Source organism: Hyperolius riggenbachi, chromosome 1, assembly GCF_040937935.1.
Source record: "Hyperolius riggenbachi isolate aHypRig1 chromosome 1, aHypRig1.pri, whole genome shotgun sequence".
Taxonomy (NCBI): domain Eukaryota; kingdom Metazoa; phylum Chordata; class Amphibia; order Anura; family Hyperoliidae; genus Hyperolius; species Hyperolius riggenbachi.
Genome location: NC_090646.1, coordinates 611,184,179 through 611,210,942, shown reverse-complemented (window position 1 = coordinate 611,210,942; position 26,764 = coordinate 611,184,179).

Sequence of the window (26,764 nt, the reverse complement as noted above, 5' to 3'; positions counted from 1 at the left end):
TGAATATGTTTCACTGTTACATTAGTTTGAGGTTTTAACCTTTTTTTTGGACAATTTTCATTGTTTGAACATGCTTCACTTTTTTATATGTTTCACTGCTAGATTAGTGGTTAGTTTCTCTCCTATGGGGCACGTCACCGCCGTTGGAGAGTCTATTAGGGATAATTTGTGCACAACTTATGCTGAAGCTAACGCCCCCCTTTACTGTACCTGTTTTGAATGCAAGGTGTGTAACCTGCCCGTTATTTGAGCTCTGCATACCTGTGCAGGTAGTCAATTCAGGTGCAGCGTCTCTTTGGAAGCGCTGCCATTTCCTTCTGCTGTACAAAACTTAAGTATACTTCAGGCTAGCTGCCTCCAGGGGTGTCAGCTTGCATTCAAATTTTAGAATTTAGATTAGTGTTAGCACATAATTTGCATCTGATTTGTATTCAAGGTGTGTATTTAGCCCCAAGGGGCTGGGCATATCTCTGGAGCTTTCACTTCACTTGCAGCCTGTGAGCGCTGCCCATTGCTTGCTGTCTTCTGAACAAATGTGTATACCATTTATGGTTAGCTGCACCAGGTAAGGATTATGATTTTAATTTTAGACTAGCTAGGGTTCACTGTTGGATATGTTTCACTGCTGAATATGTTTCACTGTTACATTAGTTTGAGGTTTTAACCTTTTTTTTGGACAATTTTCATTGTTTGAACATGCTTCACTTTTTTATATGTTTCACTGCTAGATTAGTGGTTAGTTTCTCTCCTATGGGGCACGTCACCGCCGTTGGAGAGTCTATTAGGGATAATTTGTGCACAACTTATGCTGAAGCTAACGCCCCCCTTTACTGTACCTGTTTTGAATGCAAGGTGTGTAACCTGCCCGTTATTTGAGCTCTGCATACCTGTGCAGGTAGTCAATTCAGGTGCAGCGTCTGTTTGGAAGCGCTGCCATTTCCTTCTGCTGTACAAAACTTAAGTATACTTCAGGCTAGCTGCCTCCAGGGGTGTCAGCTTGCATTCAAATTTTAGAATTTAGATTAGTGTTAGCACATAATTTGCATCTGATTTGTATTCAAGGTGTGTATTTAGCCCCAAGGGGCTGGGCATATCTCTGGAGCTTTCACTTCACTTGCAGCCTGTGAGCGCTGCCCATTGCTTGCTGTCTTCTGAACAAATGTGTATACCATTTATGGTTAGCTGCACCAGGTAAGGATTATGATTTTAATTTTAGACTAGCTAGGGTTCACTGTTGGATATGTTTCACTGCTGAATATGTTTCACTGTTACATTAGTTTGAGGTTTTAACCTTTTTTTTGGACAATTTTCATTGTTTGAACATGCTTCACTTTTTTATATGTTTCACTGCTAGATTAGTGGTTAGTTTCTCTCCTATGGGGCACGTCACCGCCGTTGGAGAGTCTATTAGGGATAATTTGTGCACAACTTATGCTGAAGCTAACGCCCCCCTTTACTGTACCTGTTTTGAATGCAAGGTGTGTAACCTGCCCGTTATTTGAGCTCTGCATACCTGTGCAGGTAGTCAATTCAGGTGCAGCGTCTCTTTGGAAGCGCTGCCATTTCCTTCTGCTGTACAAAACTTAAGTATACTTCAGGCTAGCTGCCTCCAGGGGTGTCAGCTTGCATTCAAATTTTAGAATTTAGATTAGTGTTAGCACATAATTTGCATCTGATTTGTATTCAAGGTGTGTATTTAGCCCCAAGGGGCTGGGCATATCTCTGGAGCTTTCACTTCACTTGCAGCCTGTGAGCGCTGCCCATTGCTTGCTGTCTTCTGAACAAATGTGTATACCATTTATGGTTAGCTGCACCAGGTAAGGATTATGATTTTAATTTTAGACTAGCTAGGGTTCACTGTTGGATATGTTTCACTGCTGAATATGTTTCACTGTTACATTAGTTTGAGGTTTTAACCTTTTTTTTGGACAATTTTCATTGTTTGAACATGCTTCACTTTTTTATATGTTTCACTGCTAGATTAGTGGTTAGTTTCTCTCCTATGGGGCACGTCACCGCCGTTGGAGAGTCTATTAGGGATAATTTGTGCACAACTTATGCTGAAGCTAACGCCCCCCTTTACTGTACCTGTTTTGAATGCAAGGTGTGTAACCTGCCCGTTATTTGAGCTCTGCATACCTGTGCAGGTAGTCAATTCAGGTGCAGCGTCTCTTTGGAAGCGCTGCCATTTCCTTCTGCTGTACAAAACTTAAGTATACTTCAGGCTAGCTGCCTCCAGGGGTGTCAGCTTGCATTCAAATTTTAGAATTTAGATTAGTGTTAGCACATAATTTGCATCTGATTTGTATTCAAGGTGTGTATTTAGCCCCAAGGGGCTGGGCATATCTCTGGAGCTTTCACTTCACTTGCAGCCTGTGAGCGCTGCCCATTGCTTGCTGTCTTCTGAACAAATGTGTATACCATTTATGGTTAGCTGCACCAGGTAAGGATTATGATTTTAATTTTAGACTAGCTAGGGTTCACTGTTGGATATGTTTCACTGCTGAATATGTTTCACTGTTACATTAGTTTGAGGTTTTAACCTTTTTTTTGGACAATTTTCATTGTTTGAACATGCTTCACTTTTTTATATGTTTCACTGCTAGATTAGTGGTTAGTTTCTCTCCTATGGGGCACGTCACCGCCGTTGGAGAGTCTATTAGGGATAATTTGTGCACAACTTATGCTGAAGCTAACGCCCCCCTTTACTGTACCTGTTTTGAATGCAAGGTGTGTAACCTGCCCGTTATTTGAGCTCTGCATACCTGTGCAGGTAGTCAATTCAGGTGCAGCGTCTGTTTGGAAGCGCTGCCATTTCCTTCTGCTGTACAAAACTTAAGTATACTTCAGGCTAGCTGCCTCCAGGGGTGTCAGCTTGCATTCAAATTTTAGAATTTAGATTAGTGTTAGCACATAATTTGCATCTGATTTGTATTCAAGGTGTGTATTTAGCCCCAAGGGGCTGGGCATATCTCTGGAGCTTTCACTTCACTTGCAGCCTGTGAGCGCTGCCCATTGCTTGCTGTCTTCTGAACAAATGTGTATACCATTTATGGTTAGCTGCACCAGGTAAGGATTATGATTTTAATTTTAGACTAGCTAGGGTTCACTGTTGGATATGTTTCACTGCTGAATATGTTTCACTGTTACATTAGTTTGAGGTTTTAACCTTTTTTTTGGACAATTTTCATTGTTTGAACATGCTTCACTTTTTTATATGTTTCACTGCTAGATTAGTGGTTAGTTTCTCTCCTATGGGGCACGTCACCGCCGTTGGAGAGTCTATTAGGGATAATTTGTGCACAACTTATGCTGAAGCTAACGCCCCCCTTTACTGTACCTGTTTTGAATGCAAGGTGTGTAACCTGCCCGTTATTTGAGCTCTGCATACCTGTGCAGGTAGTCAATTCAGGTGCAGCGTCTGTTCTGGATGCTTGCTTGGCTTACTAAGGGTGAAAAGGAATTATTTGCATATTTAGTAGCAGTGCATTGTGGGGAACCACAAATGTTCACTTATAGCTAAATTATTGCATATTTCATTCTGTTTTAGGAAGGCAAATTACACCAAGCTTTGCTTTTTTAGTAGGAGATTTTTTTGGTTCCTTTTATCCACCTATACATTCCGAGTGGTTTGGGTCACCCTGAGCTGCTTGGTTACTATGTTGTACTGGTCCAAGCTCTATCTCATACAGCCTTATCAATCCTTGCCATGTACAGATGAGGACCAAAAGTCTGAAACAGGCTGTCTACATGTGGGTTTGATATGACTGTGCAAAATTTAAAGCTATATGCTTGCTATACACCAGCGGCTCTGGATGCTTGCTTGGCTTACCAAGGGGGAAAAGGGGAAATTTGCATATTTAGTAGCAGTGCATTGTGGGTAACCACAAATGTTCACTTATAGCTGAATTATTGCAGATTTCCTTCTATTTTGAAAAGGCAAATTACACCAATACAGTGTGCGGCATTGCAGGAAGTGATGACAGTGGAACGCACGATGGAACACTGAAGAGGTGAGTCATCCCCGCCTGCCTCTTACTAATAGTGGCGGCTGCTACTGTGCTTAAGCAGGAGGGGGAGTGCACATGGGGGTTCCAGGTGAGGGGGGTCCAACCCCCCTCCCCGCCGCTGTGCCCAATACCCCCTTCCTACCCTCTACCCTCTTATGCGGCGTATGGTACGCCGCGGGTCGGCTAGTGCATCAATTATTAGAGCAATAGGTAGTGGCACAAGCATTACATAGGCAAGCTTCTTTGCTGTAGCCAATAAGCATTTAGGTTTGTGTGACAGATGTCGCCTATTGGCTGTTGGTGATCGGACCTCCGATCCCCTTGGGTGACATCGCTGGGATGGGCTGTACAGATGCGAAGTCAGCTATATAGCAGGCAATGTGTTCTGTTGCTATGGGAAGGGGGATGGATCAGAGTGCAGCACGGTGGCGTAGTGGTTAGCACTGAGTCCACGGTTCAAATCCCAGCCAGGTCAACATCTGCAAGAAGTTTGTGTGTTCTCCCCGTGTCTGTGTGGGTTTCCTCTGGACACTCCGGTTTCCTCTCACATCCCAAACCATACAGCTAAGTTAATTGGCTCCCCCTAAAAAAAAAAAAAAAAAACTACACTACATGATACATCCATGTAGGACTCTGGTAAGGATTAGATAGTGAGTCCCTCTGAGGGACAGTTAGTGACTAGACTATGTACTCTGTGCAGCGCTGTGGAAGATGTTGGCGTTATATAAATACTAAATAATAATAATAAAAGCAAAGCATCGCTCCACAGCTCAGGAAGTGGGAATGCAGTCCAAGCACTTCTGATATTCTCACATATCGCACGCTATACATGTTGCTGAAATGTACACGCCGATTTGTATAGTGCAAACGAGGCCTATGAGTACAGAGCTGTACCAGCAAGTCTTGTACACACTTTGCATCCTTGTCTTAGAAAATAATCTTTAAAGTGATCTGAAACTCAGCATTTCCTCTTTGCTCTTAAAAAATTATTTACAGCATAAAATTCACTACCGTAAAAAAATTGTAGCAGAACAGCATTCAAACAGTTAAACACAGCATTTTGTTCTTCAGTGGAAAGCCCCTTGCTTCAGTGGGCAGCTTCTGGCAGCATCCGAAGAGATGATAACATCTCTTGTTTACATTACTTTGTCAGATACATTGAGAAAACATTAGTAAAGTGCCGAAACTAAGCTGTGCTGAGCTAAGAGGTGATCACTAGATTTCAATATTTTAATAAGCAGTTATGCAATAAAATGCAGTGTTCTCCCCAGGCTCTTTTAGCCGGGTGCTCCACCCGGCTAGTTTTGATGAGCATCCGGCTTTTATCAGCTCACCTCCTCATATGCTGTGAGCAGAGTTGCGCACAGAAGCACTGGCCCTGCATTCTCTCATCTTGCCCCACCCGGCTACTTTTTTATGCCACCCGGCTAGAAATAATTTCTGGGGAGAACACTGGGGAGATTACTGAAATGGCAGCTTTCAGAGCAGATAAACTGTACTTTAGGAATTTGTAATTTGTAGACAAATAATATTACTCGTGCACCAAAGCAAATATGATGACTGTATGGGTAATACAAGTAGGAAAACACATTTTTATTTGATGTTAAGTCAGAGTTTTATCCCAATTACTGTTCTAGGAGGCAATTTCTGCACAGGTTCTGCTCTATGGAAAGGGGTGGTAGGAGGATGAGCAACCAGTGCCCAACTGTGGTGCTGTAGGCTCATGGTTGTAAAAATACTAAAGAAAGCGAGCTACAAACACACACACAGTCTTGCTAGCGATCTGCTAAAAATAGAGTTGTGTCATCATACAGGAGGTATTAAATGATTTGAAACTTGTCACTTTGCCTGTGACTGGACAATATTCCATGTGTCAAGACTCAATTCAAGCAACAAAGAAGCATTTGATCGTTACTTACAGCAAAGTGTGTCCTGAAGACGAGTTGTCAACGCTTGAGTCAAGTATTGGCAACAGTAAAAAGCAGCGCCGCAAAGACTAATAGCATGTATTTAATAACAAATACCCATCAATTCCAAGCTTGTAATATTCTAAGAGGCCCAGAGCAGGACCAGCATGCCTGGTTCTTAATGAGAGCCAAAAATATAGGCCACATGAATTTCCACTCAATATCTGACAAAAAAACAACAGACAAACATTTGTAAAGCGCTTTTCTCCCGTAGGACCCAAAGCGCATAGGCTTGTCTCGGATCAGTACATAGTGCTTTGTACAGGGGAAAAGTTATGCGATCATAAATGCCAGACTATACAGGTGGTTTTTCAGTTTTGATTTAAAGGGAACCAGAGATGCCTGGGGCTTCCTCCAGCCCCATCCGCCTGGATCGCTCCCACGCCGCCGCCCTCCGCTGCCCACAGCTATGAGAACCGGCTCCCCGCTCTGCCATCAGTCGGAGCCAGTCTAAGCGTAAGAGAAGTGCACTGTTTGCGTATCTCTCCAGCAGCCGCTGGAGAGATACGTAGAGGGTGCACTTCTCCTGCGTAAGCTGGCTCCGATGATGTCAGTGACGGGACTCGGTTCTCATAGATGCAGGCAGCAGAGGATGGTGGCGTGGGATCGATCAGAGCGTATGGGGCTGGAGGAAGCCCCAGGCATGTATAACATCTTTTTCATGTGCCCATCTCTGGTTCCCTTTAAACGTGTCTAGGGTTGGAGCTGTCTTGGTTGAGTTAGACAAGGCATCCCACAGGGTAGGGGGGCTCCAAAGGTTTTTAGTCGGTCAAGTTATTGGATCTTTTTGATCTGAGGTTGTGGGTGGTGTGACGCAGTTGCAACAAATCCTTCAGATATCCGGGGCCTAGGTTGTGTAGGAATTTGAATGTTAGCCTGCCAGTTTTGAAAAAGATTCTTCATTTTATGGGTACCCAGTGTAGTAAGCAAAGGATTGTTGTTATGTGGCAATGGTGGTGTTGGCTTTTTAACAGTCTTATCACCCTAGTACAGTTTTTCTCCTGTTATTTAATCTGTATGTTTCTTTCTATTGGCTGGAAGGACCCCAGCAAGTCTGCCTATTGTGATGCCATTGCCTGTGTTCAGTACTTATAATTGAATTCTCATATTTTTAAAAAATTTCAGTCAAAAATGCTTTGGGGTCTTATTCACATTAAGGGCATTTTTGAAAAATTGTAAGCGCTTGTGTCATGATTCTCTATGAGAGAGTTCATATTAGAGCGGTTCGTTTGCATTCTGCTTTGAAAAGCGGTGCTTGGGCCATTTTTGAGGTCGATTTGCCTCAATGGAAGATGTAGGAAAAACACGAAACGCTCACAAAATCTCTTTGGCAAGCGATTGCGTGTGTGTGTTGTTTTTTTTAAAATATTATTAGTATTTATTTTTTCAGGATTTTTTTCCAGATCGAAACATGGAAGCGCTCTGCAAAAGTGCTTACAAAAACGTCCACAAAAAGAGCGAACGCTCAGAAAATCACTGGAAAACGCTTAAAAAAAAAAGCTGAAAAAAAAAGCCCACCGCGGATGGACACGCGTGCGGAACGCAATGTGAACAAGGCCTCAGTTTGGTTTTCATATGTAAATGACTTGCACATTTAAAGTGGACCCAATACTCTTGCACAACACAAAAAGTCTTTATTCCACATAGAGTTGACGTTACACTTTATTCCACATGCAGTCACATATAGTTGATGAAGAAATTCAAACTGCGGCTTTGCATAGCGGGCGGAGCTATGCTAGGTTTAGGCATCACTGGGGTGGGGGGAGGTGTTAGGTACCACAATGGGGGGACAGGGTAGTCCCGGGGGGAGGGGCTTGCATTGGTCGAGGGAAGGTTTTGTGTGAGAGTAGGGTTAGGTTTAGTCATTGTAAATTATCAGTAAAGATTAACAATATTTTACTACTGGAATCCAGTAATGGAATATTGCACATCACTACTCTTAGCGATATTCTACTAGCGTAAGCCCCTGCACCAGTTTTTCCAGGTGCCTTTTTTTCATGTACGCCCCTTGGCACCCACTAGGCCCTAGGCAGCTGCCTAGTGGATCATCCTGCACTGGACTGCTTTGAGAAATAACATTGACTTTTGTCTACGTTTTTGTTTTGTTTTTTTACAAAAAAGCAAAGCAGTCATTTTTGCTACTCTGTCACTCTCCTCAAACATTCCTGCAGATGTTAATTATAGGACTTGAACCTTCTCTGCAGTGATGCAAAGAGACAATAAGTAAGTAAATGGCCAGGCAGTAGGAGCTAAATTAAAATCAATGAATATTGGCTGGCAATTAGTTTTTGTTTGAATCCCGCTTGCTGTGAACCGTGACGCTTCTCTCCACCCAGCGCCGATGCTCCTAATGAATATTCTATTATATTTTTTTATCACGCCATCAGGACCCGCAGCCATGTGGCAGATCGTATTTAAGAGACAGCAATGTGTTTTATGACTTAGCTTGGCCTGCTCTGGATGAGAGCGGTGACATCAGAGTCACATTGTAAATGATCAGAGTACGGAGCAGCTCTAGCACAGGGGAGGTGGTGGCTGCAGGCACTGGAAGCGTGACACTGATAAGCTGCTTTCTGCAGTCAGGAGGGAGTAATCTGATCACCACTGGATGATAGGAGACCGAAAATAGGTTCAAACATGTCTCTCTTGGCAAGACAAGGGAAGAAAAATGTCTTTCGTGTTCATCTACTCCCAGGTTGCAGATTGTAACAGGTTTGGCAATAATGTTTGAGCAAAGACCGAGCATCATGCCGCAGTTATCGGCACTGGAGATGTATGACCTACTTTAGAGCGTTTTTATTCTCATGTTAGTTAAAATTTCCCAGCCCGTGCATACCTTAAAGGACAACCGAGGTGACATATGACATGATGAGATGGACATGGGTATGTACAGTGCCAAGCTCACAAATGACTAGGCTGTGTTCCTTTTTTTCTTTCTATGCCTGAAAAAGCTACAAATCAGGTATGGAAGTAACAGTTTCTGTCTGGGTCGGGACCGGTTCGGACTATAGCATAACCTTCACTGATAAGGAATTACAGGCATAAAGCACTTTCCTGTCAGTAAATGGCTTCTGATAGCAGGAAAGAGATAAAAGAGTCAATAATTCATAGATTTGAGCTCTAGCATACTTCAATGAAGGTGTCATTGAGCATAGACAATGAAACAGTAAAACTTAAAACTAGATTTAAATATAAAACTGTGGGATATCTAAAAAAGTCATTTTTAAGAGAAGGAGAATAGATACTATTGTTTATTTTATCAGTTTATTTTCACCTCGGATGATGAAAAAGTACTAATAATATTTGTAATCTATGCCTTCCAAAATGTTTTTACCCTTCAAAAGGGGTCACCTAGACTTGGGTGGTTGAATTTGGGCATCGCCATAGGCACCCATGTAAAACTCGCTATTTATAGCCACAATTGGCATTGCGGGTGGCTCTAAGGGCTGCTATATTATCGCATGAGTCCAGCGCCCAAATTTACAACTATAGCCGAGTTTTACATAGGCGCCTATGGCGGTGCCTGGGGGGGGGGGGGGGGGGGGGCCTTTAGGCCTAGGCATGGGGGGAGGGTGATAGTTAGACATTCACCTAGGGCAGGCATGTCTTTTCTGATGGCCCCCAAACAGTTGTTAATTCCCTGTGGCCCACAGGCCGTAGCTGCAGTGCTGCATGCAGGGGCCACCTAGTATCGCCGCTCGGCCTCCCCCTTTGTTCATTTGTAGCTTATCAGCCAGCACTGTATCAGTAGCAGCCACTGATTAGCAGCTGCCACTGTGCCAGCAGCAGTAACAGCCACTGATTAGAAGCTGCCACTGTGCTAACTGCACACAGTATATGGGTTATTCCCTGTGGAACTGTTTTATTTGACAACATGTCACAGGTAAATCTCAGTTTAATCAATATAACTACCCCCCCCCCCTTTGGAAATAAAAATAATTGTGTATAATTTTGCTAGTTCCGCCCCCTAGCACTCTCAAGAATTGGGAAGGGTTAAAGTTAGCTATTCACTAGGGGAGTTTTAGTGTTAGGCACCAGCAAAAGGGATCGGATAGGAATCAAGAGGGAAGATTCTATGGAGAGAATAGGGTTAGGTTGGGACATAGTCAAATATCGGTAAAATTACCAATTTTCTGTTATTATTATTTTGCATCCATTTTTAGGTATGCTTTAAAAATTATAAGCCTAATTTTTCAGGACAAAAAAATGTCCTGACAATTTACCCCCTTGGATTATATGCGTATGGAGTCAGTGGAGCAGAACGGATGGTGGAGCAGGTTTTGTTACTGGCAAAGGAGTGTAAGGATTGTGCACTAGTGCTCCTGCTCTTGCCAGCTGGCTCCCTACTGTGTCCGTGGCCACCGTCCCCTGCAACATGGCGTGCAGAGTGCACTGCTCAAGACTACCTGTGTCCGCTGGCTTGTGAAGAGTGCAAGCAACTGTCGGCAGTGCAATGATCGGAGATTCTTCCTGTGTGACAGTCTCATATCTATGACTCCATCTAGTGGCGTCTTGAGACACAGCTGTATCATCCGTGGGGCACATCTGGCTAATGGCTATGGGGAAGAAGGGTTGACTTGTAATGGGGGCACATCGGGCTACTGTGGAGGGGGCTATGCTGAGGAGGGGGCTTATACTCAAGCCAATCACTTATTCCTGGTTTCTGAGAGAAAAGTGGGTACCTCAGCTTATACGTGGGTCAGCTCATATACAAATATATAGGGTACTTGTAGTGCCAATTTTCTTTTGACAAAATCAATTAGCGCTGGGACACTAAGTGATTGTGATTTGTTAAACATTTACAAAGCCCTTTTAGTGGAATCACCCTCATAGGGTTCCATTGTCTGATTGCTTCGGCAATCAGCAAGTGCATTGAAGCTCTGCTAGTGGGTTCCGGGCCCTATGCCTTTTCACATTTATAGATTATCCAGCAAACTCATGGTGAACCAGAACTCCTAGGGGTGTGTAAGGGGCTATGAAGGACTAAAAAAGCCATCTTACCAAAATGTTGTTCAAAACAAGTTTGCCTAAAATATTTTGCATAACATTTTAGTAAGAGGACTTTATGGTCCTTTGTAGCCCCTTACACACTCCTATGAGTTCTGGTTTTCCATGAGGTTGCTGGGTAATTTGTAACTCTGTCTCTGGGTGCTTCAAGTCCTACTGGATTGTGTGGTTGAATACAAATTTAATGACTCGCTGGTCTTCAGGGATTGCCCAGGCAAAATTATGAGAGAGGTTTTGCGTCTTGTGAGTTCGCCACGGGTTCTGAATAAATTAATTGCCTGGCTCTCTTTTCACGGCAGACTCTATGTGAGAGGGAACTTAAGATTCAAAGAGTCGGCAAACTGTGGTTGTCCTCGTGAGGAGTGTGGTGGTGTAGAGGACACCATGGAATATTTCCTGCTTGAGTGCCCCTATAACATAGAAGTCTACAAACAGGTAGGCAGGGCTCTGGGTGTTCCTTCCCTGGAGCGTCTTATTAGTTAGGCTGAGTGGGTATATGGTGCAATCAAAAAACGCCATTGTTTTGATTTATGCAATTTGTATTTAGTTAGCTTAGTAATCCGCTATTACACTTGGACACTTGGCAGGCACGGTGTCAGATTTCTATTTGGCAGACAGTCTTCCCTGCCCCGGTAGTGGCGCATGACATCCTGGTTGAGTTTGGGAAAATTCGGACTCTTGAGAGGATAGGCTGGGGAGGAGGGCTTGGCTTTTGGTGTGGCAGACCATTAAGCCACCTTCAACTGGTCAGTTTCCTTTCTATCTCTCATTTTTTTTGACTTTTTTTGATAGACTTTTTAATGAATTGGCTACAGGCATATCGTGGGAGTACATTCCATTGTATTGCACAAGCTTGACTGAGTTGTCTTTGTTTTTTGATTGATTGTGCTGTCTCTGTGTGTGTGTGTGTACAGTGTGTGTGTGTATACAGTGTGTGTGTGTGTGTGTGTGTGTGTGTGTGTGTGTGTGTGTACAGTGTGTGTGTGTGTGTGTGTGTGTAGTGTGTGTGTGTGTGTGTGTTTATTCATTACCACTGGATGGTTGGTGTTCACGTGGATGTAGCGTGGTTGGGGTTTTTGCTAGGTTTTCTGTGTATTTGGTTGTTTACTACTCCTCTACTTGGGATTATGCTATTCATTTATATAGTATATAGCAGTGCTGTCCAACTTCATGGGCATGGAGGGCCATTTTTTTTTCAGACCCCATGGTGGAGGGCCGAAGGTTCTTGCTAGAGCCGCCGCCCCCCCCCCCCACTTAGATAGTGACAGGTGCCCCCCACTTAGTGACAGGTGCACCCCACTTAGATAGTGACAGGTGCCCCCCCAGCTAGATAGTGACAGGTGCCCCCCACTTAGATAGTGACAGGTGCCCCCCACTTAGATAGTGACATGTGCCCCCCACTTAGTGACAGGTGCCCCCCCCAGCTAGATAGTGACAGGTGCCCCCCACTTAGATAGTGACAGGTGCCCCCCACTTAGATAGTGACAGGTGCCCCCCACTTAGATAGTGACAGGTGCCCCCCCCAGCTAGATAGTGACAGGTGCCCCCCCAGTTAGATAGTGACAGGTGCCCCCCCCAGTTAGATAGTGACAGGTGCCCCCCCAGTTAGATAGTGACAGGAGCCCCCCCAGTTAGATAGTGACAGGTGCCCCCCCCCCAGTTAGATAGTGTCAGGAGCCCCCTCAGCTAGTGACAGGTGCCCCCACCAGTAACGAGCCCGTTACCTCGGTGTCCCCGCTGGCCTCTCCGGTGTCCCCGCTGGCCTCTCCGGTGTCCCTGCTGACGATGCCGCTGCTGCCTCACAGATCAGACCTCACAGATCGCGGCGACTGAAGCAAGCAGAGCGCGCGCATGACACCCGCGCGGCAGAACGTCACATGCGGAAGTGACTAATGATTCACTTCCGCATGTGAAGTACTCCGTGCGGGTACCATGCGCCCTCTGTTTACCTCAGTCGCCGCGATCTGTGAGGTCTGATCTGTGAGGCAGCGGCAGTGGGGGGACATAGGAGAGGCCAGCGGGGACACAGGAGGCCACAATACGAGGGAGCAGGCATGGCGCCGATAGCGCAAGCCATGCCTGCATCCCAGGGACACGAGCGGGCCGCAGCAGGTGGCCTGGCGGGCCTGGATGCGGCCCGCGGGCCGCCAGTTGGACAGCACTGGTATATAGTGTTTGCTAAGACGAGGTTTACCTTGTGTTTTTGGACGTAAAAAAGTCTCAATAAGGTTTATTTTTTGTACAGGGTCTAAAAAGTCCTTTTAAAGATTATTTCTGTATGTATGATGTAAATAGTATACATTGAGTTATTACTGGTTATACAATTCCAATTTATGATTGGTTTTTGAACATATAGTGTGTATACAGTGTAAATGTAAAAATTTTCTTTTTTAAGTTTTCTTGGAAGAAATGCGTTATGTTTTTGTTTAATTTGTTATGTTCTCTATTTTTGTATAAAATGTTGAATATTTTTCTTCACATTAATGAAAATCTGTAATAAAAAAAAAAAAAAACCCTCGGGGGGATACTTACCTCAGGAGGGGGAAGCCTCTGGATCCTATCGAGGCTTCCCACGTCTTCCGGTGTCCCGGCAATCCAGCGATGCAGCCCCCCGAACAGCGGTGGGGTAAATATTTACCTACCGCAATCCTGCGCAGACGCACTATCGGCTCTCCGTTCTGGTTAAGGCGGAAATAGGCAATCCCGATCGCATCCGCTCTACTGCGCAGGCACGAGTCCTTTGCGGCTGCACAGCAGAACGGATAAGATTGGGTTCGGCTATTCCCGCCTACCCCGAACAAAGAGCCACTAGTGCGTCTGCGCAGGATTGCAGAGAGTTAAATATTACACATTACTCCATGCCATGCACTGAGGAGGTACAATAAATCGTTCTGGAGATTGTACAGTTAATGGTCACCTTAAAGTGTGATAAAATTCTGACATAACATTCAATAAACAAATGTGTTTTCCTGCTTTTTGCCACCCATACAGTTATCATAATTGCTTTTGTGCACAAGTAATAGTGTCTGAAAGCTGCCATTGCATTTTATTGCACAGCTGCTGTATTTATATATTAAAATGTATCTAGTGATAGATTTCACCTCGCAGCTCTTTCTGCTTTTCAGCTCAGTTTCGGCAGTAGGCTAATGTTTACTAAATGTATCTGATGAAGGAATGTAAACAAAAGATAATGTTATCGTCTTTTCAGATGTGGTCAGAAGCTTTCCACTGAAGCAAAGAGCTTTCCACTGAAGAACATAGTGCTGTATTTAACTGTTTGAATGCTGTTCTGCTACAATTTTTTTGTGGTAGTAGATTTTATGCTTTAAATCATCTTTAGAACAAAGAGGAAATGCTGAGATTCATACTACTTTGAGTAACTAATAGTAATAAAGCTCTTTTAATATGCTCCAAAGACTTCCGTTTGGATTTGACACAAGCAGCGCCTTGCACGGGCATTATAGAAGAAGATAGGGAACCAATCCCGTACAAACTGCTATTATCTCTCTGTACTGCATTACAAATCAAACCTGTCATAGATGAGGAGCAAGGTGGAGTGACATTTCCTAATAACATGAGCCCATTGAATGGTAAATGGCAAATTGAACTGTTGTTTTCAGCAAACGTTGCCCGCTCTAGATTTGTCATATCTCACACGCCACATTTGATGCTACAGATTTATTACATAGGTGTCTATCTAACAAGGTCAAGTAACACAGATTGCCATTTCATATTTGTTTTGCTTCAGTTTTCTTTTCTTTTTTTTAAATCTTCCATAGAGGAATTTATGGCCACTCTCTGCACTGTAGATACAAGCGAGGCCTAGCAGTTCATCACACTGACAGATCAGATCACGCAATATCCAGAGCTGTCATTGCAGGTGGTCTGTGGATAAACCGGTCCCTCTAGACCATCCAAAGCACATCACAAAATAAAAGGGTAAAAAAAATGTAATTTCTACAATCAGGGAATCCATAGGCATGCAAGAAATAAAGGTGTGAGGAAAAAAGGGGGCAAGTGGATAACAAAATCGTAATAAACGATAAAGATTGTTTTAAACTGGATGCGAAGTGAAGCCGATAACATGTAAACGATAAGATATTTACTTTACACACCATTTCATTATTCAATAATACAGCTTAACCTAACCCTACTCTCACACAGAACCCTCCTCTGGTGGTGCCTAAACCTAAGACCCCCCCCGGTGGTGCATAACCCTAAGACCCCCCTGGTGGTGCCTAACCCTAAGACTGCCCCCTGGCGCTGTCTAACCCTAAGACCCCTCCCCTGGTGGTGCCTAACCTTAACAACTCCCCCTGGTGGTGCCCAACCCTAAGAACCCCCTGGTGGTGCAAACCCCTAATACCCCCCTGGTGGTGCCTAACCCTAAGACCCCCCCGGTGGTGCCTAACCCTAAGACCCCCTGATGGTGCCTTACCCTAAATCCCCCCCCCCCCCGGTGGGGCCTAACACTAAGACCCCTCTGGTGGTCCCTAACCCTAAGAACCACCGGGTGGTGCCCAACCCTAAGACCCCCCCGGTGGTGCCTAACCCTAAGACCCCTCCCCCCGTTGGTGCCTAACTTCAAGAACCCTCTGTTGGTGCCTATTCCTAAGATACTGCCCTTGGTGGTGCCTAACCTTAAGACCTCCCTGGTGGTGCCTAACCCTAAGAACCAATGGTGGTGCCTAACCCTAAGATCCCCCCGGTGGTGCCTAACCCTAAGACCCCCCGGTGGTGCCTAACCCTAAGACCCCTCCCCCATTGGTGCCTAACTTCAAGAACCCTCTGTTGGTGCCTAATCCTAAAATACTCCCCTTGGTGGTGCCTAACCTTAAGACCTCCCTGGTGGTGCCTAACCCTAAGAACCAATGGTGGTGCCTAACCCTAAGATCCCCCCGGTGGTGCCTTACCCTAGGACCTCCCTGGTGGTGCCTTACTCTAAGACCCCCTGGTGGTGCTTATATCTAAGGCCACCCTGGTGGTGCCTAACCCTAAGACCCCCCTGGTGGTGCCCAACCCTAAGACCCCCCCCCCCCCCCCCGGGTGGTGCATATACCTAAGACCCCCCTGGTGGTGCCTAACCCTAAAACCCCTTTTCCTGATGCCCTTTCAAACGTAGTAACCATAACATATTTGATAACGCAAAATTTGTGCATACAAACAAAATAATATGACAAAAACTATAAAAAATAATAGTTCCAAAACCATAACATATTTTATCAACTTTAATGTTCTAATGTTGAAAACTATATTTCCTATTTCTGCTTTGGGTGTCATATTAACAATATTTGCATTACCGCCTATGGCGGTGCCCAAATCATCCACTAGCCAACGGTGCCCTTTTTTCCTGCTTCGATCCACAGTGTTTATTATTATGCATTTACTTAATTTTTTATTTATTATATACAGTTCTAAAATATTATTTCAATATCATAATTTATGGTTTTAGTCAGCTATGTGTGAAATACTGGCTATGAATATTTCAGAGCTACCAGATAAATCAGGCTGGCAGAGCAGGGAAGAATTCAGAGAGAGCGAGCACCTATCTCAGGTTACAGCTTGCCGTAAGATCAGATTTGCTGTCAACATACAGTGATAAATAATTCAGGAAGGACCTGGTGCTCTTTTGTTCAGCCTCTACTTCCAGGTAGATGTGGAAATGGGAGTATGCATGTCTAAAAAACACCTTCAAGGATGCCACTTTAAAGTGTAACTATTGGGCATAAAATCAAAAATCAATTCTTTATTTTTATCTGGTAAACAAGTAATAAGGATGCTAACCAGGCGATCCAAAAGTTACAAATCACTATTACTTTTCTTGTTGATAAATGATCATTCCCTAGTTTACCTGACTCTTAGTTGGTACATTGACGCACAAAGGAAGTTGCAGGGCATGCTGGGTTGTCTTTTTTTGCTTCTTTACTTTCCTCTCAGACTTAATTAATGCAGCCTGATTTGCTGAAGCCCCTTCCCCTGTTTTTCCCTGTCAAACCTCTGTTCCTCTCTGATTTGCCAATATTTCCCATGCTGAGACAATGCACTTTCTATTGCAGAGCTGGGTGGGAGTGCCTGAAAACTGAGAGGAGGGCGGGCAATGCATACACAATCAGGCACAGGAGAGTAAGGGAGGAAATGACATCAGGATGGGCTTCAAGATAGAAACTGTTAAAATGGAGAATTCTAAGAAGGATTTTCTCTTTTTTTACTATAGAAAAATCACTAAAATCAAAACGTGGACAATGCAATACAAAGGTTGTTCAAGTAGAGAAAGTATTTATGTACTTATATATGTTTTTTTCTGAGAAAGTATGGCTGACAGCTCCTCTTACATGCATAACAACTATCTGTCCAACTATCTTCCAATTGTCTATTGCAAGATAAGTTGGGTGTGTGTACAGCTGGCAAACAACCAGATGACCAACTGATAACAGGTTATTTGCCGGATTCAACTGGTGGATCAATCTGCCCAACTATCGTGCAGGTTGGTACGTGTGTACAAGTCTCTTGAACAACTTTGTTGTTTCTGAAAGCGGACATGTTGTGCAGTTTGATGTTTAGCTTGCACACATACCAGTAGAATTTAAAGGAAGTCTGAAGCCTAATAAGATTATTATTTTTATCTGCAACATATGTAAAGCAATATTGCCAGTGCTGAAGTGCCACACTGGTTGTTCCGTTGTTTGGCGTGAGTGTGAGCTCAGGTCCGAGGCAGAGGCTGGAGAGGCTCTAGCCTCAGGGCGCAGTGTAGGAGGGGGCGCACAATTCATTCAGTTGTCATTCCCAATTGTGTTTGAAGCAGAAAGAAATAAGAAAAGGGGATACACGGCAGTGACTGCAAGTCAGATAACTAGAGATTAAGGTATTGGGGAGGTTGGGGGCCCTGGGGCGCCTCTTAGTCTAATAGCAATCAGTGTGTGACGGCTGGGGCGGAGGGATGGAGGGGCGCACTTTTTGTCTCAGCCTTAGGTGCTGAAGGACCTTGTCCCGGCTCTGTGTGAGCTTCTGAGGGGAACTGACGGTGAGGTAAGTATGTCATGTTCATTTGCAGGTACATCATTAGTTTATTTAAAATAATTTTACTCAGTTCAGGTTCTCTTTAAGCAAGCTGACATGTTTACAGAATATAGAGCTGAACTTTAACAAAAGTAGACTTTCCCTTTGAAAATGAAACTGCTACTTCACACCCTCATGAACCTACTAGTTTCCATTCCTAATTTACTCACAGTACTTTAGGTGCTTTGGAGGTCTCTCTGGACCCAAATCTCAAGGCCTTGCTGTTGCTAATAATTTTAATTTTCAGTACAGGGATCACAATGTCCAATATTAAGGTATTTGGCTTACCAATAATTACCAGACCCTATAAAAAATGGAATTATATCCCTCAAATAAATTAATGTGTGATCTCTTGGATTGGGAAATCCCATTGATTTTGTGGTCTGGCAGAATCACAGTGGCCAAGATGACCCTACTTCCACGTATTACCTCATTGTATTTGTGTGCTGCAGGGGCAAACCCAGGATTTACAAGGGGCTGGGATTCCTGAAAGGTCTCTCTCAACCACGCACGATATAATATTATGGTAGGACATTAGACTATGACTATGGTAGGGATTAGATTGTGAGCTCCTCTGAGGACAGTCAGTGACAGGACTATGTGATCTGTAAAGTGCTGCAGGAGATGTCAGTGCTATATAAATACAAAATAATAATATGGTAGGACATTAGATTGTGACTGGTAGAATTAGATTGTGAGCTCCTCTGAAAGCTGTCAGTGACATTACTATGTGATCTGTAAATGTGCTGCAGGAGATGTCAGTGCTATATAAATACATACTAATAATATGGTAGGACATTAGACTATGACTATGGTAGGATTAGATTGTGAGCTCCTCTGAGGACAGTCAGTGACATTACTATGTGATCTGTAAAGTGCTGCAGAAGATGTCAGTGCAATATAAATACATAATAATAATATGGTAGGACATTGAACTATGACTATGGTAGGGATTAGATTGTGAGCTAGAGATCATGGGACCCAGGGTCGGTTCAACCCACGATGGGGCCCCGGGGCAGAGGTAACCTTGGGGCCCCCCCAACAAATTCAGCCCCCAGGGCCCCCGAGCCAGCTGTCATCCCCTAACTGCCCCTGATTTTCCCCCCAACTCTTCTGTGCTCCCAGAGCTACTGCATGATAGCAGCATTATAGCTCTCCTGTCCCAGCTGCTCCGTCCTGCTCCTCATCCAGGTGTAATCCAACTACTTGTGAAAATGTAACATGCATGGAACTGCTGCTCCTTATAGTATCCCAATGCCTGCTGTCCAAACTCTGCCCCTTTGCTTCTCACCCCCCTATCCCCCCCCCCTCCCTCCACAGATTACAATAGGAGGAGGATTAACTGGAAGGTCAGCAGCTCCCTCTCTAGCAAAAAATAAAGCAGCCTGCAGCATCTAACTCACCACCCACCAGCATTACTGGTTGAACTCGATGGACGTATGTCTTTTTTCAACCAAAATAACTATGTAACTATGTAATCTCAGATGCAGTCAGGCACAGCCATCCAGCTGCAGCCACTCCAGCGTCTATCCCCCGGGAACAGCAGGGCGCTTCTACCCTCCTCGCAGGCATGGATGTACTGATGTGACGTCACATGCCTGCGTCACGTCGGGGGGTGCGCCGCTGCGGCCAGTCAAGCTTGATGAGGAAGGGAACTATGGAAACCAGCCAGGACGCCAGGAATCAGGTAATGTATCTCGCTCTCAGCCTGCCGAATCTCACTCCCTTATTGCCGTCTGTCGCCTCACCTGCGCCAACAATGTCCGCACCACACCAACGTCAACAGACCACACACAGAGAGGCCAGAGCCTCCAGCAGCCGCCTGCCGTGGTCGGACATTTTTAAACTGGGCTTGGCTTGGGGGCCCCCAGGGACTCTAAGACCCCGGGGCAATTGCCCCCTTTGCTTTACTTATAGTGCTGGCCCTGATGGGGCCCCATAGCAAAATTTTCATGGGGCACTCAGATGTAGGCACTCTTAAGCAATGCCACATGCCCATACCCTATGGATATGAGTTAGTTAGCAAATTTACATTACCATGCAATCAACACTGCACATACTGTAGTTCATGGGCACTCAGACAAAATCAAAGGGTGGAGAAATACAAGAATGTTAATGGAGAATACATTAAGCACCCACTGGGCCCTCTATACTTCAGGGCCCCATAGCAGCTGCTATGACTGCTATGGCTATTGCTATGCCCGTGTCAGTGCTATACAAATACATAATATTCTTTAGCATGAGACAATGTTGAATTTTGTATTTTTTTAGCGGGGAGAAGGGCCAAAGAGAGATGGTGAGACAGAGACAGGAGAGTGGGAGAAAGAGATAGTGGAGGACCGGTAGAGAGTGGAAAGCAAGAGACAGTAAGGGCTCGTTCACACTAAGGGCATTTTTTGCCTTTTTTCAAGCTCAGGCGATTCTTAAAATAGCCCACAAAACGCTTGTTCAATGAATCTCTATGAGAAGGTTCATACCAGCGCAGTTCGTGTGCAGCAAAGCGGTGCCTGGACCATTTTTGGGGCCATTTTGCCTCAATGGAAGGTATAGGAAAAAAACAAATTCTCACAAAATCGCTTTGTGCAGGGATTGTGTTCGTCTTTTTAAGAATAAATACATTCTATATATTCTTTTCCAGGTCAAAGTGTTCACTTCCTGACTTGCGTCAGGGAGTGAATGAAAAAAAAAAACGCTCTGGAAAAGCGATTAGAAAAGCGCTTTTCACAAAAAAATGCAAGCGCACCCAAGCTTCGGGAATCTAAACAAAATGTATTCAAAATAAGCCCAATGCGAACGCTAATGCGAGCGGAATGCAATGTGAACGAGGCCTAAAGGGGGAGAAGATATGAGTGTCAGTGTGTCTGTGAGGAATAGAGAGAGGGAACGAGAGAAAAGAGAGGGGAAGAGTGAGAGACCGAGAGAGACACACAGGAAAGACTGAGGGAGGATTCCGGGCACTAATAATCCCTGCCCCTCAAAAAACTTGCCTATGTGCTGCCTATAACAATCTTTCCTTCTGATCTGAACTCCCTGCAATCAGCTTTATTTTAATGTATTTGGGCTAATAAAAAAACACGCATTAGCAAATCTACAATGATGTGACATAAAATTGCTGGTGGACTCTCGGTGCCTAATCTAATTAAATATTCTAAAGCCTTGCAACTGGCTCAACTACCGCTTATTTATGCTGAAGCCTATGTCCCTTCGTGGGTTGCCATCGAAAATCACATTCTGCAGGACTACAGTCTGAAGAGCCTGGTCTGGTCTTGCAGCTACAAGCTATCAGTGATCTCTTTGAAATCTCCAGTAACTACCCACAGCCTCCAGGTTTGGAGGAAGTCTCGCTTCCAGTCTACTCTACTGTCTCCCCCTCACTGAGATTATGATAAATCCTGACTTCCCTGTTGCTACAGAGACCATGGCCATCCTGTGGTGGCAGATTTGGACATCACAACATTAGGGACCTCCTAGAAAATAGCAAACTACTCTCTTTGAGTGATTTCATAACAAAATAATAATATAATTCAACCCCCCTCCTGTTGAACTTTTGCAGTGTGGGCAGGTACACCACTTTCTTGCATCATTAGTGAATCCCTGTTATGACGGTGCAAACCTCTACCTTTGAATTGTATTGTCTGAGAGACCCATTACACAAAGGAATTTGACACATGGTGGCATTACTCGGTGGCCCAAAACCATCTCATGTTGCATCTGAAGATGCAACCACATGGGGGGGCACCTGTCCACCGTCCGTACCGAGCACTAGTAATCACATGGTCGAAAGGGAGATCTGACATGTCGGAAATGATCTATCGAACCATCTAATCAGCTACAAAACAAACCGTGTATTCCCAGCATTAGCCCGTGCCCCTGTATTCCTCAGCAGTGGTGCAAAGGCCGGGTGTACATAAAATAACATGTCCCTGCTTGCAACCGGCCCTTGCATGGGCTTTGTAAATGGCTTAATCTGCAGAGATACGGGTTCCTTGTCTCAATATATTTCCGCTCCATAACACAACACTATCAGAGACTAATGGACTTTGTAGAAATACACCAAATATTTTATTTCCTTTTTTTGAAGCTGCAAAACTCAAAGGATCTGGGGAAGAGATACGTATCTTCTAAGTGTGATGAAGATTTGTGGGGTGTTGTGGACACTGACAGGCCACATAAAAATATACCTCGTCCCTCCAGCGGCAGCTAAATCACAGATTATGCCGTGCCAGCAGTAATGGAATGCGGATGACAAACGTGACAGTGCTGTGATTTTTACCCAGCCTAAATGTATTTTTGAGTACCATAATATAGCACATTGCAGAGCTGCACACCTCTCAGCCTGTAAATAACACAGATACATTCTACAATGAGGAGAGAAATGCCTCTATGTGCACTCTAAATTATTTATAGTAATGTAAGGTAAAACATATCTCAAATAATTTTTTATTAAAACCCACTGAGTTAAAGGACCACTCCGCTCAAACATCTAAGTTGTGTTTGTTAAAGCGGATCCGAGATGAAGAACTAACTATAATAAGTAACTTGTCTATATATCTTCTCTCATAAAAGGGAGAGAATCATTGCAGCACTTGGGGGCCTGGAGGAGGTATTGGCTGTACTTAAGGTACAGGAGGGGTTAATGACTGAAATACTGTATGCAGTGAAATCATTAAAGTACCTTGTCTATATATCTTATCTAAAGTTTAGATAGTTTACACAGTAAATCTAGCTGCAAACAGCTTCAACAGTTTATGATTATTTATTCCTGTGATACAATGAGTGCGGCCATGTTCTGTTTGTCACATTACACACAGGCAAGCTGCATCTCCACCCCCTCAGCGTGTGAAAAGTCACTCCCCTCTCCTCCTCCCATCTCCCTCTGAAATCTCTGGCTAGTAACCTCCTCTTCCTGCCCAGATTGAGCTCCCATAAGCCCTTGCTACATGGGTCTCAGAGTGCCTAGGCCATGGAGGAGCTGTGGGCGAGGCTTGTTTAGTTTATAGGAAATTAGGGTATTAAAAGCATAAAAAAAAATATTTGGCTTGAGGAATGCCCTATAAACTATATGTAAGGAACACAATTATGCAATGAGTAAAAGTTTATCTCGGATCCACTTGAAAATTGTATTATTAATATATAATATAGCAGCTTGAATCTGCAGCTGGCTGCTAAAATCTCAAAATTCTCTACTGATATAGGACCTGATGCACTAAGCCCAGAGTCTTCTAGGGCAGAATGCTGTGACATCATAGCCTATTCTAAGCAGCACTTGGGGAGCGGGGTAATATACCAAAATGCTTATATACTGTATATATGAAGTGTTTCTGATGCTGAAACCAGGATAGTTAATGTAAAATTGGGTGTCCTGAATAATATATTACATTCTACTATATATCTTTGCGGTGCCTCTCAAAGTACTACCTGGCAGCACTATTTCATGAGGAAGTAGGAGACCCGTGAAACCCCCGTTTTTGGTGCTTTCAATAAATTGTTTTTGCTTTACTGTCTGCTTGATTTCTACTGGAGGTAGACTAGCTACGCTAGCGACTCCGTAACGGCTGTGTGCTGGTTGCCCTAACAACCCTTGTGTGACACACTTCCTGCGCAATGACGTGACCAAGAAGTAAACATCCTTGCGTAAAATACCTTACAGCCACACCCACACCACACCTCTTGCTACCTCCCATAAAACTCCTGCAAATGGAGTTCCCACTTAGGCCGTTGCTGGTATCTGGCAGTGCTCAGCTTTGACATGGGCTGTAGACACTATTTTGTTTTACTTTGGGGGAGGGGGTCCTTTTTGATTTCCTGATTATTTATGACCTATTGATTTGTGTGATTTTACAAACGAATTTGACATTAGTCATTTTCTAGTTGTCTTGGGAATTGCTATTTGGCACTGTCCTGGCTGTTCCCGATTGTTTGCATATCGCATGATTATCTAGTGTCTGTTTATTGAGGTACTTGGAGTTTTTGTTCCCTAACAGCTACTAAGGCAGTCTCTACTAGGAGTGAGCCTGGGACATCAATACGCAATTCAGGGTCAATCCAGTCCACTCTTCAATTGTACATGTCTCTTATTAGCTAATATGTCGTTGCCCTCATCTTTTAAGTGATTGGTAGTAAAAGTTACTTATTAAAGCTTCCTTAGGGGCTTCAATGTTCTTTGGAACAAGTAGTTGATATATATGATATTTTTAACACATTTTTATCATCAGGGCACCTCCTACATGGGCAGGTTCTGCATTTAGTATTTGTAAGGGCCCATACACATGTCTAACTGATGTTGCCCATCTCATAAAAGGGAGATAATCATTGCAACACTTGGGAGCCTGGAGGAGGTTTTGGCTGTACTTAAGGTACAGGAGGGGTTAATGACTGAAATACTGTATGCAGTGCAATCATTAAAGCGGATCCGAGATGAAAAACTAACTATAACAAGTACCTTGTCTATATATCTTATCTAAAGTTAAGATAGTTTACACAGCAAATCTAGCTGCAAACAGCTTCAACAGTTTATGATTATTTATTCCTGTGAAACAATGAGTGCGGCCATGTTCTGTTTGTCACATTACACACAGGCAAGCTAATCTGCATCACCACCTCCTCAGCGTGTGAAAAATCACTCCCCTCTCCTCCTCCCCTCTGCCTCTGAAATCTCTGGCTAGTAACTTCCTCTTCCTACCCAGATTTAGCTCCCATAAGCCCTTGCTACATGGGTCTCAGAGTGCCTAGGCCATGGAGGAGCTGTGGGCGAGGCTTGTTTAGTTTATAGGGAATTAGGGTATTAAAAGCATAAAAAAAAAATATTTGGCTTGAGGAATGCCCTATAAACTATATGTAAGGAACACAACTATGCAATGAGTAAAAGTTTATCTCGGATCCACTTTAATATTGTATTATTAATATACAATGTAACAGCTTGAATCTGCAGCTGGCTGCTAAAATCTCAAAATTCTCTATTGCTATAGGACCTGATGCACTAAGCCCAGAGTCCTCTAGGGCAGAATGCTGTGACATCATAGCCTATTCTAAGCAGCATTTGGGGAGCGGGGTAATATACCAAAATGCTTATATACTGTATATATGAAGTGTTTCTGATGCTGAAACCAGGATAGTTAATGTAAAATTGGGTGTCCTGAATAATATATTACATTCTACTATATATCTTTGCGGTGCGTCTTTAAAGAGATGATCCACACTCAAAGTACTACCTGGCAGCACTATTTCATGAGGAAGTAGGAGACCCGTGCATGAAAGCCCGTTTTTGGTGCTTTCAATAAATTGTTTTTGCTTTACTGTCTGCTTGATTTCTACTGGAGGTAGACTAGCTACCCTAATGACTCCTTAACAGCTGTGTGCTGGTTGCCCTAACAACCCCTGTGTGACACACTTCCTGCGCAATGACGTGACCAAGAAGTAAACATCCTTATGTAAAATACCTCACGGCCACACCCACACCACACCTCTTGCTACCTCCCATAAAACTCCTGCAAATGGAGTTCCCACTTAGGCCGTTGCTGGTATCTGGCAGTGCTCAGCTTTGACATGGGCTGTAGACACTATTTTGTTTTAATTTGGGGGGGGGGGGGGGGGGGGCGTGTCCTTTTTGATTTCCTGATTATTTCTGACCTATTGATTTGTGTGATTTTGCAAAACGAATTTGACATTAGTCATTTTCTAGTTGTCTTGGGAATTGCTATTTGGCACTGTCCTGGCTGTTCCCGATTGTTTGCATATCACATGATTATCTAGTGTCTGTTTATTAAGGTACTTGGAGTTTTTGTTCCCTAACAGCTACTAAGGCAGTCTCTACTAGGAGTGAGCCTGGGACATCAATATGCAATTCAGGGTCAATCCAGTCCACTCTTCAATTAAACATGTCTCTTATTAGCTAATATGTCGTTGCCCTTATCTTTTAAGTGATTAGTAGTTAAAGTTACTTGTTAAAGCTTCCTTAGGGGGTTTAATGTCCTTTGGAACAAGTAGTAGATATATATGATATTTTTAACACATTTTTATCATCAGGGCACCTCCTACATGGGCAGCTTTTGCAGTTAGTATTTGTAAGGTCCCATACACATGTCTAACTGATGTTGCCCATCGGGGATCAGGCGCTGTTCTTCTTGGGCGACAACGCAGGGCCAGGCCCCACACGCGTATCAGCTGTGCAGCTGATGATACGCTGTGTTGCTATGGTGGGGATGACGGAGGAACAACAAGTGGTGTGTACATGACATCACGTGGCAGGTGGTGGAGCAGCGCAAACAATGGTACTGGCGGGGGAATCGGTGTCGCTGGGGTTGGGTAGATCTGTCTGGCGAAACACTCGCGGGTTGGGCATCAGGGGTCTTCAGTTGCCATCCACACACCTGTTTGTCGGCTGAGGTGGTCGTTATCGGCCGCCTCAGCCAATTTAAAGAGTAACTGTCGGGCATAAAATCAAAAATCAATTCTTTATTTTTATCTGGTAAACAAGTAATAAGGACACTAACCAGGCAATACAAAAGTTAAAATCTCTATTACTTTTCTTGTTGATAAATGATCATTCCCCAGTTTACCTGACTCTTATTTGGTACACACAAAATTTGGTACACAGAAAGGAAGTTGCAGGGCATGCTGGGTTGTCTTTTTTGCTTCTCTATTTCCCCACAGACTTATCTAATGCAGCCTGATTGACTGAAGCCTCTTTCCCTCCTGTTTTCCCCTCCCACACCTCTGTTCCTC